Genomic DNA, 13,757 nt, shown 5'->3' with positions numbered 1-13,757 from the left:
GAAGCTCTACTAATCAGTTGGACTTGGTTTGGCAGGTTATGTGGAAATTGAAAATTCCTGAGGGAGTTAAAGTTTTTCTTTGGAGGGTGATTCATGAGATTTTGCCAACAGCTTTGTTGTTACAACATAGACATCTCCTTGCTTCTTCAGTTTGCTCTAGATGCCAAGGTGAGGAGGAAACTATTCTACATGCCCTTTGGTCTTGTTCAAAGGCTAGGGAGGTCTGGAAGCTTACTCCTTTCAAGAGTGCAGTGGGTAGAGGACATTATGAGAATTTCAAAGAGCTGTTCAGATTTGCAACATCAGTTCTTACTTTGAATGAATTGAGTTTGGTGATTCTCATTTGTAGAAGGATTTGGCAGGCTCGTAATGATGCAAATTTCAACCACAAACTAGTCAATCCTCAATTTCTTTATGCTCAAGCTCTTCAATTGCAGCAAGATTTTCTGGAGAAACAATTACAGTCTAGCTACCATGCTAAGAGACCTACTGCTCAGGTTAGATGGACACGACCTTCTTTTCCTTTTCTGAAACTGAATGTGGATGGTGCTGTAAATGATGTTCTTGGTTTAAGAAGACTAGGAGCAGTCCTCCGAAATGAAAATGGTGATTTATTGATTACGGTTTCAAAAGGAATGACTGATGGTTTTTCTGTCAAAGCTACTGAACTATATGCTGCAGTCTTGGGATTTCAGACTATTATCCAAGCAGGTTTTCAATCGACACAAATCATTTTGGAAATGGATGCTTTGGGAGTAATTAGTGATCTGAATGCAGCAGATATCAATTGGTCGATTGAAGGTGCTTTGGTTGAAGAAGTGCGAAATCTTTTCCGCTTTTTCTCTTCAGTTATATGTACATATAGCCCTAGGAAATGTAATCAGGCAGCGCATGCTTTAGCAAAAAATGCTCTTTTGTTTCCTGCATTTCAAGTTTGGGTTGAGGAGGGACCACAATGGCTCTCCCGTGTACTTATTTCTGATGTAACTATCTAGATTGCTTATTAATGCAATTCATATTCCTCAAAAAAAAAAAAAAAAAATTCACAAAAGATAAACGAAATGTTATTTCAAAAAAGAAAAAAAAAAAAGACAAACGAAATGAACAGGACTGTTTTGCCCTTAGTTCTCTGCTATTTTACATGCTTACCTCAAACATGTGCTGTCACATTGAGAGTAACTCCACCGCCTCGGTCCATTTAGAATAGCGTTCTAATCCTCTCCCTTGATCTACCATGCCACCATGGCCTCCGATGGTGCTTCTCTGGTCAGTCCCTTCTTCTTCTTCTTTCTTCTTCCTTCTTTCTTCTTCTCGGAATGCCTCGTAATAACGAACTTTGATTTTAATTGATTTCAATTATGAATTTTTGTGGATTCACAGAGAGTTTAGACCCAGAGAATAGCTTGGAAAAGATCAAGCGCCAGCTTCCTTCTGGTTTGCGTCAGAACTTGCTCCAGAACCCACTTACCTTTTTCCTGATTAACTATAAATGGCTTCTCTACATTGTAAGTAGCCACTCTCTTTGTTCTTCAATTTGAAACATTCAGTATCGATTTATCTGTTTTCGGTGTTTGGGGCTTTAATTTGGGATTGCGTATCTGGATTTTTGTTCTTTGGTGGTTTGCAAATTTGTTTATTGGGTTCTGATATTGATCATTTCTGCACTGAGATTTTCGATTTTGTGTGGATTACAGAAAGGTTGGGACTGGGTTTCTTTGTTTGTATAATTGTATGTGCAAACTCACTCTAAATCTTTGTATGTCTCTGATTACGGGTTTGGGTGATGCAGAGATTACTGAAATTGTTATTAATTTTGGAGCTTCTGGATTTTCAGTAAGGATGAACGCAGTATCGACACAAGTTGTCTGAGGTTGTATTTCTTTTTCTGGGTTTTTGTTTTGGTGTTTCAATTGTGCTAAATTCTGGGTTTTGGGCAGTCAATTATAGAATCAATCATTGGGTTATTTCAGTAGTGTTGAAAGGTTTTAGTTCTTTAATTCTGTGTTGGATGAATGTAGGGGAAAATGCTCATTTAGTATTGTATGAGGTTCAGCTAGGGTTCTTGCAATTACTTCCACAAATAGTTGAATTTGATTTATGTCAATTTTTCGGGATTTTGTAATTGGGGTTTGTAATAAAAAAAAACTGATTTAGCAAAATGAAGAATTTAGAGACTACAAATCAAAATTTATTGGGACTTTGTAATTGAGCATGTTATTGATTGTAGTGTGTCTGTGTTTTTCCTTCATATTATTGATTGACTGCACCTGTTTTTAGCTTTACAATATGCAATTAAGTGAGCCTATTTCCTGTTGAATTTGGAATTGGATGTGGTTCAGTTTTAGTTTTTAGATCTGAATCAGATTGGTTTCCTTTTTTACTGAATTGGAAATTCATGCAAATTTTAATACCATATGCTCAGTTTTCTATTATTAATGTTATGGTTTCATTAACTATTCTGCATTTTCTTTGTGTTCAAGTGCAGCTTTTGATGGTTTGGAATTGGCTGTGGTTCAGTTTTAGTTTTTAGATCTGAATCAGATTGGCTTCCTTTTTTACTGAATTGGAAATTCATGCAAATTTTAATACCATATGCTCAGTTTTCTATTATTAATGTTATGGTTTCATTAACTATTCTGCATTTTCTTTGTGTTCAAGTGTAGCTTTTGATGGGTGAGGTTTTTGGTGCTAGGGTTCTTTTGAATTTCTTACTTTTGGACCAAGAAGATTGTTGATCAGTTTTATGTAATTTTTGGTCAGCAATTAAGACTATAGTGACCCTGTTTGAAAGTCTTATAAAAAAATTATTAGTTCTATGTATTTTAGGCAACCTTTAATCAATTAATCGAGTATAGTTGGTTTGAAAGTGAGACCTTTGGTTGCATTATTTTAGACAGATTATTGTTCATATAGTTTTATAGAGGTTTTAGGTTCTCTTATATTGATCAGCTTTGGAGAAATTCAATATATATTTTGAAATTGAATACACATGGTGGTTTTTAGGTTAAAAAAGTTTTTTAGTTTTGGTTTCGGTTGTTTATTACTTGCATTTCTGTTTTTTTTTTTTTAATTCTATTTTATTAGTATTTATATTTTCTTTTTTTGATGGTCTATGTTGGTGATTATCTTGCCCAATTTTTATTGTCATTTTTATTTTGTTTTAATGTAGTTTTTGGAACTGGAAGGGTTACTTTGTCGGGTTTCAACATAGCAGCAATAGTGGCCTGATTTTAGTATTAGTTCATGGTTTTGCACTAAGCTGGTCTTTTTCAGCTTTCTTTCATCCGTATTTGGCTCTCTGTTTTTTGACAAAGCTTCATAGATACGAACCTTCTTCTTCTTATATAATCATACAAGGAAGCCCAAGGAAGTCGCTATGCTCCTCTCACTCTCAGGTCACCCTCATTATCTCAAATAAGAATAATAATAGAAAACCAATTTTCAAACTATAAAACAATATAGAAAACCACTAACTAGGCGAGTCCCCCTACCTGGAGTCCAAAGCTAAGCGATGTTGGATGAATAATCGATGCAACTGACAGGACCCGACCCAGGAATCACCCCAATTACCTGGATACGAGCCTGCGGGGCCCACATTAAGCGAAATCCTACCGAAAATTCGGCAGAACCTCCCCTAAATATGGGCTACCCAAAAATTTCACAAACCTGGATATGATTACAACATTAACTTCTACTCAACCTACAATATCATATTTACAATCCAAGCACATATATTACATCCGGAAAGTTCAAAGCCCAATATAACCTCCGTAAGCAACCACAATCCGAACAACAACATCCATCAAAATCAAAAGAAAAGGCTTATCAGAGCAACACTAAAACTAAGCCGATATCATACAAGGTAGGTTAAGTAATAACCTACGGACAAAAACGGAAGCGCTGATTCCCAAAGTCCTTGAGCCTGGACGCAATCTCGGCTAATCTGAAATCTGGGCATTTGAAAACGAAGGGCCCAGGAGAAAACATTTAAAATCCGTTAGAGTGAGTGGACAAAACCGAAACTAGAGTCAAAACAATTTATGGTATGCTTCCCCATTTCTCTTTTTTAACAAAACCATCATGCAGCGAGTCTTTTTTTCCAAGAAACTCATTTGATTACTAGGAAGGACTGCTTCCTAGGCATCTCATGCCATCGGGGAGGGACTGCCACCCGATGACGCATCGGAAGGGACTGCCAACCGGAGTAGGAGGCGGTGATTAGTTGGGACTGCCAACTAGCCACAGGTAGTAGAAGGGACTGCCGACTAACTACCTCAAGTCATCTGGAAGGGACTGCCGACCAGATGACGCATCGGGTGGGACTGCCACCCGAGCTGTAGTCTCGAAGGGACTGCCAACCAGACTATTACCTAGAAGGGTCTGCCAACTAGGTAAGATACGCATGCGCCAAACTGGCCTCCTTGTCAACTGTTTCCTTTTTAATCCTTTTCTTTCCATAAAATCACATTTCAAAACTTAATACCATGCTGCATGCATTATTTAAATAAAAATAAAGGTCCACTCACAAGTGAATCTCGCAGCTAATCCTGCTGCCTGCCTGTGTCCTCCTCGCTCGAGGGCTCAGTACGTCCTGTCACAATTGCATGGATATAATTAACCATAATAAGGAAATACTCTCAAAAACAACTCATTTCCCTCGGAATAAGCATCCAATACTCACAAATTGTTATAAAACTCCCACACTTATTTGGGATTAATTCTATAATTCCTTAAAATCTCAATGCCCTCTAACTCAAATTACTCAACCGATTATCAAGGACTTTACTTAATTTAAATCTTCGCAAGAACCTTTCAACAACTAAACCAATTTAATCTCACCTCCTTCATCACAAATTACCACCAATCGATAGTATAAATCCTTCCAAAAATTCCACAATCATTCTTAATTTTTCCCTTTTTCTAATTCACGAATCCAACTCCACCTTCTCAATTTCACTCAACTACCTAACAAATAATTCACAATAGTCCTTTAACAATAGAATTTACCCAACACTACCAACATGACAATCCAACAACCATGCTCAACAATCCAAAACCAACAAAACCTCAATATCCAACAATTTCAAATTTAACACACAACTCAGAGATTAAAATCAATACCAAACAACCTATCAATTCCAAAATCAACACCACAACACACCCAACCAAATCTAAACCTGCAACAGTCAAAAATTTCCTACAAAACAACCCTCACAAACAGTTAACTAGCTTAAAACAACTGAACAATCTTCAACCCTGCAACAAATAGCTGAAACTACGCAGAAAGGGTCGAAAATTCAACCCAAATCGGAAATTAAAATCCGACCGCCACTGTTCATCAACCCTAACACCTCCTCCGGCCAAAACAAGCTACAAGGAGGTAGATAAAGTGTTCCATCCTTCCCAGCGACCCAAAAGCATAAGGATTTCCGGCCGGAGGTCGCCGGAAATCGAAAACCCAGCCGGAGGTTCTCAAACCCGATCGGCTTACTTCCCCTTAAATCATTCAAAACGAAGCTACCCAGATAAAATCGCGTACCTGAGAAGAAAAAGAATGAAGAGACGAAGCTACGGTGGCCGGAGGTGAGTCCAACGACGTCCGGTGGTGGAGAATCAGCCGGAAATGGTTCCGGGTGCGCAGAGACGGAAAGAAGAGAAAAACAGGGGGGGGGGGTTTGATATCGGGTTCTCCCGATTCTCTCTCTCTCTCTCCTTTTAATTATTCTAATTCCTCCTTTTTTTCTTTTAAACAAAACTAATAATTTTAAAAGAAAAGAAAAAAAATACCTTAAACTCTTAAATCACAACTTCCCGTAAAAACTCCCATCGAAACAAACTTCGTGTCCACGAACTCGATTTTTCGTATTCTACGACAATCTCAAAGAAATTTCCTAATTTTCCGGACTAGAGAAAAAGTCACTCCTCGGTCAACCACGGTAAAAAGTAACTAGTAGGTACGGGGCATAACAATCTCCCCTCCTTAAAAAGATTTCGTCCTCGAAATTGTACCTGTCAAGGAAAAAGATGTGGATACTGTTGCCTCATTTGATCCTCTGGTTCCCAAGTAGCTTCTTCAACCAAGTGATTCCTCCATAATACCTTAACCAAAGGTATAACCTTACTTCGGAGCACTTGCTCACGACGATCAAGGATCTGTACTGGTTCTTCTTCATATGTTAAATCTTCTGTAAGTGTAATGGGTTGATCTGGTAACACATGTGAAGGATCAGTGATGTACTTGCGAAGCATGGAGACATGGAAAACATCATGTACTTGAGATAGTTGTGGAGGTAAAGCCAAGCGATAAGCAACAAGACCAATTCGTTCCACAATCTCATAAGGACCAATATACCTCGGACTTAGTTTCCCTCGTTTACCAAACCTTACCACACCCTTCCAAGGAGATAACTTCAGAAATACCCAATCACCAACTTGAAATTCAAGATGCTTCCTATGTTTATCTGCGTAGCTCTTCTGTCTGCTTTGGGCCGTCTTAAGTCTCTCTCTGATCACCTTAACTTTATCTGTTGTGATTTCAATAATCTCAGGACCAATAAGTTGTCTTTCTCCCACTTCATCCCAACACAAGGGGGTCCTACACTGTTTCCCATACAAAGCTTCGTAGGGAGCCATACCAATACTTGAATGGTAACTGTTATTATATGCAAACTCCATCAAAGCCAAATGCTTATCCCAACTTCCTTTAAATTGTAGAGAACAAGCCCTCAACATATCTTCCAAAGTCTGTATTGTCCGCTCAGATTGTCCATCAGTTTGAGGATGGAAAGCAGTGCTAAATTGTAATTCTGTTCCCATAAATTTGTGAACCTTCCTCCAAAACTTTGATGTGAATCGAGCATCACGATCAGAAACAATGGACTCGGGAACACCATGAAGCTTTACAATTTCGTCCACATACAACTTTGCCAGTTTATCCAAACTAAAGGTTTCTTTAACCGCCAGAAAATGAGCTGATTTGGTGAGTCGATCTACAATCACCCAAATACCATCATTACCATCCTGCGTACGAGGTAACTTGTAAATAAAATCCATGGTGAGATGATCCCATTTCCATTCCGGAATTGGCAAAGGTTGCAATAACCCCGACGGTTTTTGCCTTTCCGCTTTCACTTGCTGGCACACTAGACATTTACTCACAAAAGCTGCAATTTCTCTTTTCATGTTTGGTCACCAATAGTACTCTTTAAGAGTCCGATACATTTTTGTACCACCAGGATGCAGGGCATACGCGGAGTTATGAGCTTCATCAAGTATTTCTCGTTTAAGTGCTTCGACGTTAGGAACACAAAGTCTCTTCCCAAACATCAATGTCCCATCTCTTCGAATAGAAAACTCCAGTTGCCAACCACCACGAACACCTTCTTTAATCCCTTCAATTCTTGGATCAAGAGGCTGGTTTTCCCGTATTTTATCAATGAATACTGGTCTCACATGAAAACTAGCCACCAGAGTACCAACCTCATCAACTGATAACTCAACCCCCGTAGACCTCAACTCTGACAACAGGGGTACTCGAGTGGCCCTTAAATATGACAAGGTCACAGATGGGTTCCTACTAAGTGCATCCGCCACCACATTTGCTTTACCGGGGTGATACTCAATGGTACAATCATAATCTTCAATCAACTCCATCCATCTTCGTTGTCTTAAATTTAAATTCGGTTGTGTAAACACATACTTGAGGCTTTTATGGTCAGTGAAGATCTGACATCTGGCTCCATACAGATAATGCCTCCACAACTTAAGAGCAAGTACAATAGCTGCCAACTCTAAATCATGTGTGGGATAATTCAACTCATGTGGCTTCAACTGTCTAGAAGCATAAGCAATCACATTACCATGTTGCATTAGAACACAGCCTAAGCCTTGTCTAGAGGCATCACTGTAAATTACATACTCCCCACTATCATCAGGCAAGGATAGAATTGGAGCACTAGTCAGCCGACTCTTAAGTTCTTGAAAGCTCTGCTCACAATTCTCAGACCAAACAAATTTGACACCTTTTCTCGTTAACTTAGTAAGAGGAGCGGCAATTCTAGAAAAGTTTTGCACAAAACGTCGATAGTAACCAGCAAGACCCAAGAAACTACGAATTCCCGTTACATTGGTAGGTCTTTCCCAATTCAACACTGCTTCTACTTTTTGGGGATCAACACTAACACCAGCAGCTGTAATGACGTGACCCAAGAATGTCACTTGGTCAAGCCAAAACTCACACTTACTGAATTTAGCATACAATTGGTGTAGCCGCAAAGTCTCCAACACAATATTCAAGTGCTCCGCATGCAACTCTTCACTCTTAGAATAAACCAATATGTCATCAATAAACACAATCACAAAGCGGTCAAGATATGGGCGAAACACCCTGTTCATGAGATCCATGAAAGCAGCGGGTGCATTAGTCAACCCAAAAGGCATAACAAGGAACTCATAATGACCATAACGTGATCGAAAAGCGGTTTTGGCTACATCCTCCACTTTAATCCGTAACTGATGATAACCAGACCTCAAATCAATCTTTGAGAAAACTCTAGCACCCCTCAACTGGTCAAACAAATCATCAATGCGGGGCAAGGGATATTTATTCCTTATAGTCACCCTGTTTAGTTTCCGGTAATCAATACAAAGCCTCAAGGTACCATATTTCTTCTTCACAAACAACACAGGTGCACCCCAGGGAGATACACTAGGTCGTATAAACCCTTTATCCGTTAACTCCTGCAACTGTACATACAACTCCTTTAGTTCCGCCGGTGCCATTCTATAAGGTGCCTGAGAGATGGGTGTTGTACCTGGAAGTAAATCAATGGTAAAGTCTATCTCTCGCACCGGGGGCAATCCGGGCAATTCTTCTGGAAATACATCTGGATAATCACCAACAATAGGAATTTGGCTAAGATCCATAACTTCGGCATTTGAATTCACCACATGTGCCAAATAAGCTTGGCAACCCTTACTCAACATCTTCTTAGCAGTTAAAGCTGAGATCATGCAAGATGGGAGAACCTCCCGTTCACCATAAAAGGTGACAACTGGCTTACCCGGACTCCGAAATAATACAGTACTATAAAAGCAATCCACTAAGGCATGATGCATTCGAAGGAAATCCATCCCTAGGATTACATCAAACTCCACTAACTCAAATGGAATCAAGTCCGCTTCTAAGCAAACTCCTTCTACAAACACTCCACAAAAACGATGAACCCATTCAATTCTATGTCTTTCCCCCGATGGTAGAACAACATGCCACTCTCCGAGTAGGAGAGATGGGGGCACATTAGCAAAGAAAGAAAACCTCTTAGACATAAAGGAGTGAGAGGCTCCCGGATCAATCAAAATGAAAGCTGGTTGGCCAAAAACAATTAACATACCCATAATGACGTTCGGTGCAGTGCGACCCTCCTGCTGGGTCATAGCATGAAGACGGGCCTGGGTCACTGGACGCCCTCTCTGTCCACGACCCGGCTGAGTGCTATTCCTGCCCGACAAACTGCCATGAGAACCCGAACTAGTAGCACCCACAGAGGTCTGACCCATACTCTGACTAGTAGTAGTGAAGACTCCCTGGGTCAACTGAGGGCATTCTCTCCTGTAGTGACCCCACTGGCCACACTGGTAACAAGTCCCCACACCTGCCAGACACGGACCTGCATGGTGTCTACCACAAGTAGCACACTGGGGATAGTCTCTCGGAATCGCCTGTCTACCAGAGCCTCCACTCGAACTAGCAGTGCCACCCCTGGACTGTCTCCTACCTGTCTGCCCAGGCCTCCTGAAGCGTCCCCTGAAACGCTGACGAGAGCTAGAATCTGAACTGCTCGGTCTACTGCCTGATGACGATGCAGAACCCGAACTAGAGGCAATTCTCTTAGATGGCCCCTGACTGGGACCGCCAATCTCCAAAGGTCGGGAACCGTCCAGATACCTAGCCCCACACCTCATAGCAGCCTCCACAGCTAACTTAAAAGTCGGATAATCGTGAGGCGCCAACCAATCTCGATATACAGGTAGGAGACCATTGATAAACTGATCAACCTTCAACTTTTCTGTCGCCACCAACTCAGGGGCAAACCGAGATAAAGCAATGAAACGCTCCTCGTACTGTAACACGGTCATCTCTTCAGTCTGCTTCAACTGCATGAACTCAAATCGGAGACGATGCTGGGATGCCTGATTATAGTACCGATTTGAGAACTCCGTTTTGAACTCTTCCCAAGTCATGGTAGTTGGGTCAAAACCCATATTCCTGGTACCCTGCCACCAAAGCCATGCATCCCCGTCTAGGAGGTCAATAGCCAAAGGAACCCTCCTAGTAGCTGGACAACCCAAGGACTCAAATACTCTCTCCATGCGGTTAATCCAGTCTCCTGCTACGGACTCCGTAGGAGCACTAGAGAAAGTATACGCCCCATGGCGTCTGGCACGCTCCACAGTATAGTCAGTCCTAGGATTGGGGAGAGCCGCTGCAAAACGCTCAAACAACCGCTCCACGGTCCGTAACAACCCACGAGGAACATGCTCATCATCACCCTCACTAGCGGGTGAATGATTCCTGCCAGCACGAGATCTGCGTCCGGGTCTCATTCCACCTGAAATTCCCATAACTGAGTTACACCAAGATATTTATACCAACAACAACTATCTTACATACTTGATTGGTACGTCAGCACCGAAGAGTATATGATGGGGAACCGCTGCAGTCGGGCCATCACTCGGGAGGTACTGAATACTATCAAGCATGTAAGACAACTATAAGAAGATATCGGCCACAGAATCTAATAACCTAGTGCTCTGATACCAACTGACAGGACCCGACCCAGGAATCACCCCAATTACCTGGATACGAGCCTGCGGGGCCCACATTAAGCGAAATCCTACCGAAAATTCGGCAGAACCTCCCCTAAATATGGGCTACCCAAAAATTTCACAAACCTGGATATGATTACAACATTAACTTCTACTCAACCTACAATATCATATTTACAATCCAAGCACATATATTACATCCGGAAAGTTCAAAGCCCAATATAACCTCCGTAAGCAACCACAATCCGAACAACAACATCCATCAAAATCAAAAGAAAAGGCTTATCAGAGCAACACTAAAACTAAGCCGATATCATACAAGGTAGGTTAAGTAATAACCTACGGACAAAAACGGAAGCGCTGATTCCCAAAGTCCTTGAGCCTGGACGCAATCTCGGCTAATCTGAAATCTGGGCATTTGAAAACGAAGGGCCCAGGAGAAAACATTTAAAATCTGTTAGAGTGAGTGGACAAAACCGAAACTAGAGTCAAAACAATTTATGGTATGCTTCCCCATTTCTCTTTTTTAACAAAACCATCATGCAGCGAGTCTTTTTTTCCAAGAAACTCATTTGATTACTAGGAAGGACTGCTTCCTAGGCATCTCATGCCATCGGGGAGGGACTGCCACCCGATGACGCATCGGAAGGGACTGCCAACCGGAGTAGGAGGCGGTGATTAGTTGGGACTGCCAACTAGCCACAGGTAGTAGAAGGGACTGCCGACTAACTACCTCAAGTCATCTGGAAGGGACTGCCGACCAGATGACGCATCGGGTGGGACTGCCACCCGAGCTGTAGTCTCGAAGGGACTGCCAACCAGACTATTACCTAGAAGGGTCTGCCAACTAGGTAAGATACGCATGCGCCAAACTGGCCTCCTTGTCAACTGTTTCCTTTTTAATCCTTTTCTTTCCATAAAATCACATTTCAAAACTTAATACCATGCTGCATGCATTATTTAAATAAAAATAAAGGTCCACTCACAAGTGAATCCCGCAGCTAATCCTGCTGCCTGCCTGTGTCCTCCTCGCTCGAGGGCTCAGTACGTCCTGTCACAATTGCATGGATATAATTAACCATAATAAGGAAATACTCTCAAAAACAACTCATTTCCCTCGGAATAAGCATCCAATACTCACAAATTGTTATAAAACTCCCACACTTATTTGGGATTAATTCTATAATTCCTTAAAATCTCAATGCCCTCTAACTCAAATTACTCAACCGATTATCAAGGACTTTACTTAATTTAAATCTTCGCAAGAACCTTTCAACAACTAAACCAATTTAATCTCACCTCCTTCATCACAAATTACCACCAATCGATAGTATAAATCCTTCCAAAAATTCCACAATCATTCTTAATTTTTCCCTTTTTCTAATTCACGAATCCAACTCCACCTTCTCAATTTCACTCAACTACCTAACAAATAATTCACAATAGTCCTTTAACAATAGAATTTACCCAACACTACCAACATGACAATCCAACAACCATGCTCAACAATCCAAAACCAACAAAACCTCAATATCCAACAATTTCAAATTTAACACACAACTCAGAGATTAAAATCAATACCAAACAACCTATCAATTCCAAAATCAACACCACAACACACCCAACCAAATCTAAACCTGCAACAGTCAAAAATTTCCTACAAAACAACCCTCACAAACAGTTAACTAGCTTAAAACAACTGAACAATCTTCAACCCTGCAACAAATAGCTGAAACTACGCAGAAAGGGTCGAAAATTCAACCCAAATCGGAAATTAAAATCCGACCGCCACTGTTCATCAACCCTAACACCTCCTCCGGCCAAAACAAGCTACAAGGAGGTAGATAAAGTGTTCCATCCTTCCCAGCGACCCAAAAGCATAAGGATTTCCGGCCGGAGGTCGCCGGAAATCGAAAACCCAGCCGGAGGTTCTCAAACCCGATCGGCTTACTTCCCCTTAAATCATTCAAAACGAAGCTACCCAGATAAAATCGCGTACCTGAGAAGAAAAAGAATGAAGAGACGAAGCTACGGTGGCCGGAGGTGAGTCCAACGACGTCCGGTGGTGGAGAATCAGCCGGAAATGGTTCCGGGTGCGCAGAGACGGAAAGAAGAGAAAAACAGGGGGGGGGGTTTGATATCGGGTTCTCCCGATTCTCTCTCTCTCTCTCCTTTTAATTATTCTAATTCCTCCTTTTTTTCTTTTAAACAAAACTAATAATTTTAAAAGAAAAGAAAAAAATACCTTAAACTCTTAAATCACAACTTCCCGTAAAAACTCCCATCGAAACAAACTTCGTGTCCACGAACTCGATTTTTCGTATTCTACGACAATCTCAAAGAAATTTCCTAATTTTCCGGACTAGAGAAAAAGTCACTCCTCGGTCAACCACGGTAAAAAGTAACTAGTAGGTACGGGGCATAACAGCAACACCATCGTCCACTGATCTCCTTTGAGTTATAGGAGGCCCTAATCCGGAAAGAAGCAAGTGTCACTAACTATATGGAAGTGAAAGATGACAAAGCTGGATTATTTTGGAACTGGATCAAGCTAAAAATTTCCAGAATTAAAGTTCAAGGTATACTGAATACATCTAAAAAAGAATCAAGTAAAAAGGATGAAAATTGAATAAGCTCAAAACATTTCAGCTGGTCAGAAATTGAACAAAATTGAATTGGTTTCCAGATTCCTTAATGAGACTGAAAATACCAAGCTTTGGATAGTTAGCTTTTAATAACATCACTGAGCTGTAGTAAAGGAGTCACAATATTTGCCAGTCATTTAACCAGAGACAAAACATAATGAAAACACAATCAATTTTGATGTGTTAAGAGAGAGCAAATGGAGTCTCTTTCAAATTGAAATTCACAAGAACATGCATTGATATGCAAGGCATTCAATCCAAAAAGAATTTTGCCGGAGTTAATTT

General features: G+C 40.8%; 1 long non-coding RNA gene across 1 annotated transcript; it reads left to right on the top strand.

Annotated features, from left to right (window-relative positions):
- The first annotated feature begins 1,222 nt into the window (after nucleotides 1-1,222).
- On the top strand, nucleotides 1,223-2,489 carry LOC121050967. Its single transcript, XR_005804580.1, has 3 exons — nucleotides 1,223-1,266; nucleotides 1,381-1,505; nucleotides 1,790-2,489. It is a non-coding gene; the product is annotated as an uncharacterized LOC121050967 (long non-coding RNA).
- The last annotated feature ends 11,268 nt before the right edge of the window (nucleotides 2,490-13,757 follow it).

Source organism: Rosa chinensis, chromosome 1, assembly GCF_002994745.2.
Source record: "Rosa chinensis cultivar Old Blush chromosome 1, RchiOBHm-V2, whole genome shotgun sequence".
NCBI classification, from domain to species: domain Eukaryota; kingdom Viridiplantae; phylum Streptophyta; class Magnoliopsida; order Rosales; family Rosaceae; genus Rosa; species Rosa chinensis.
Note: the sequence above shows the minus strand (reverse complement) of the source record. Positions and strands in the feature narration are given on the sequence as shown.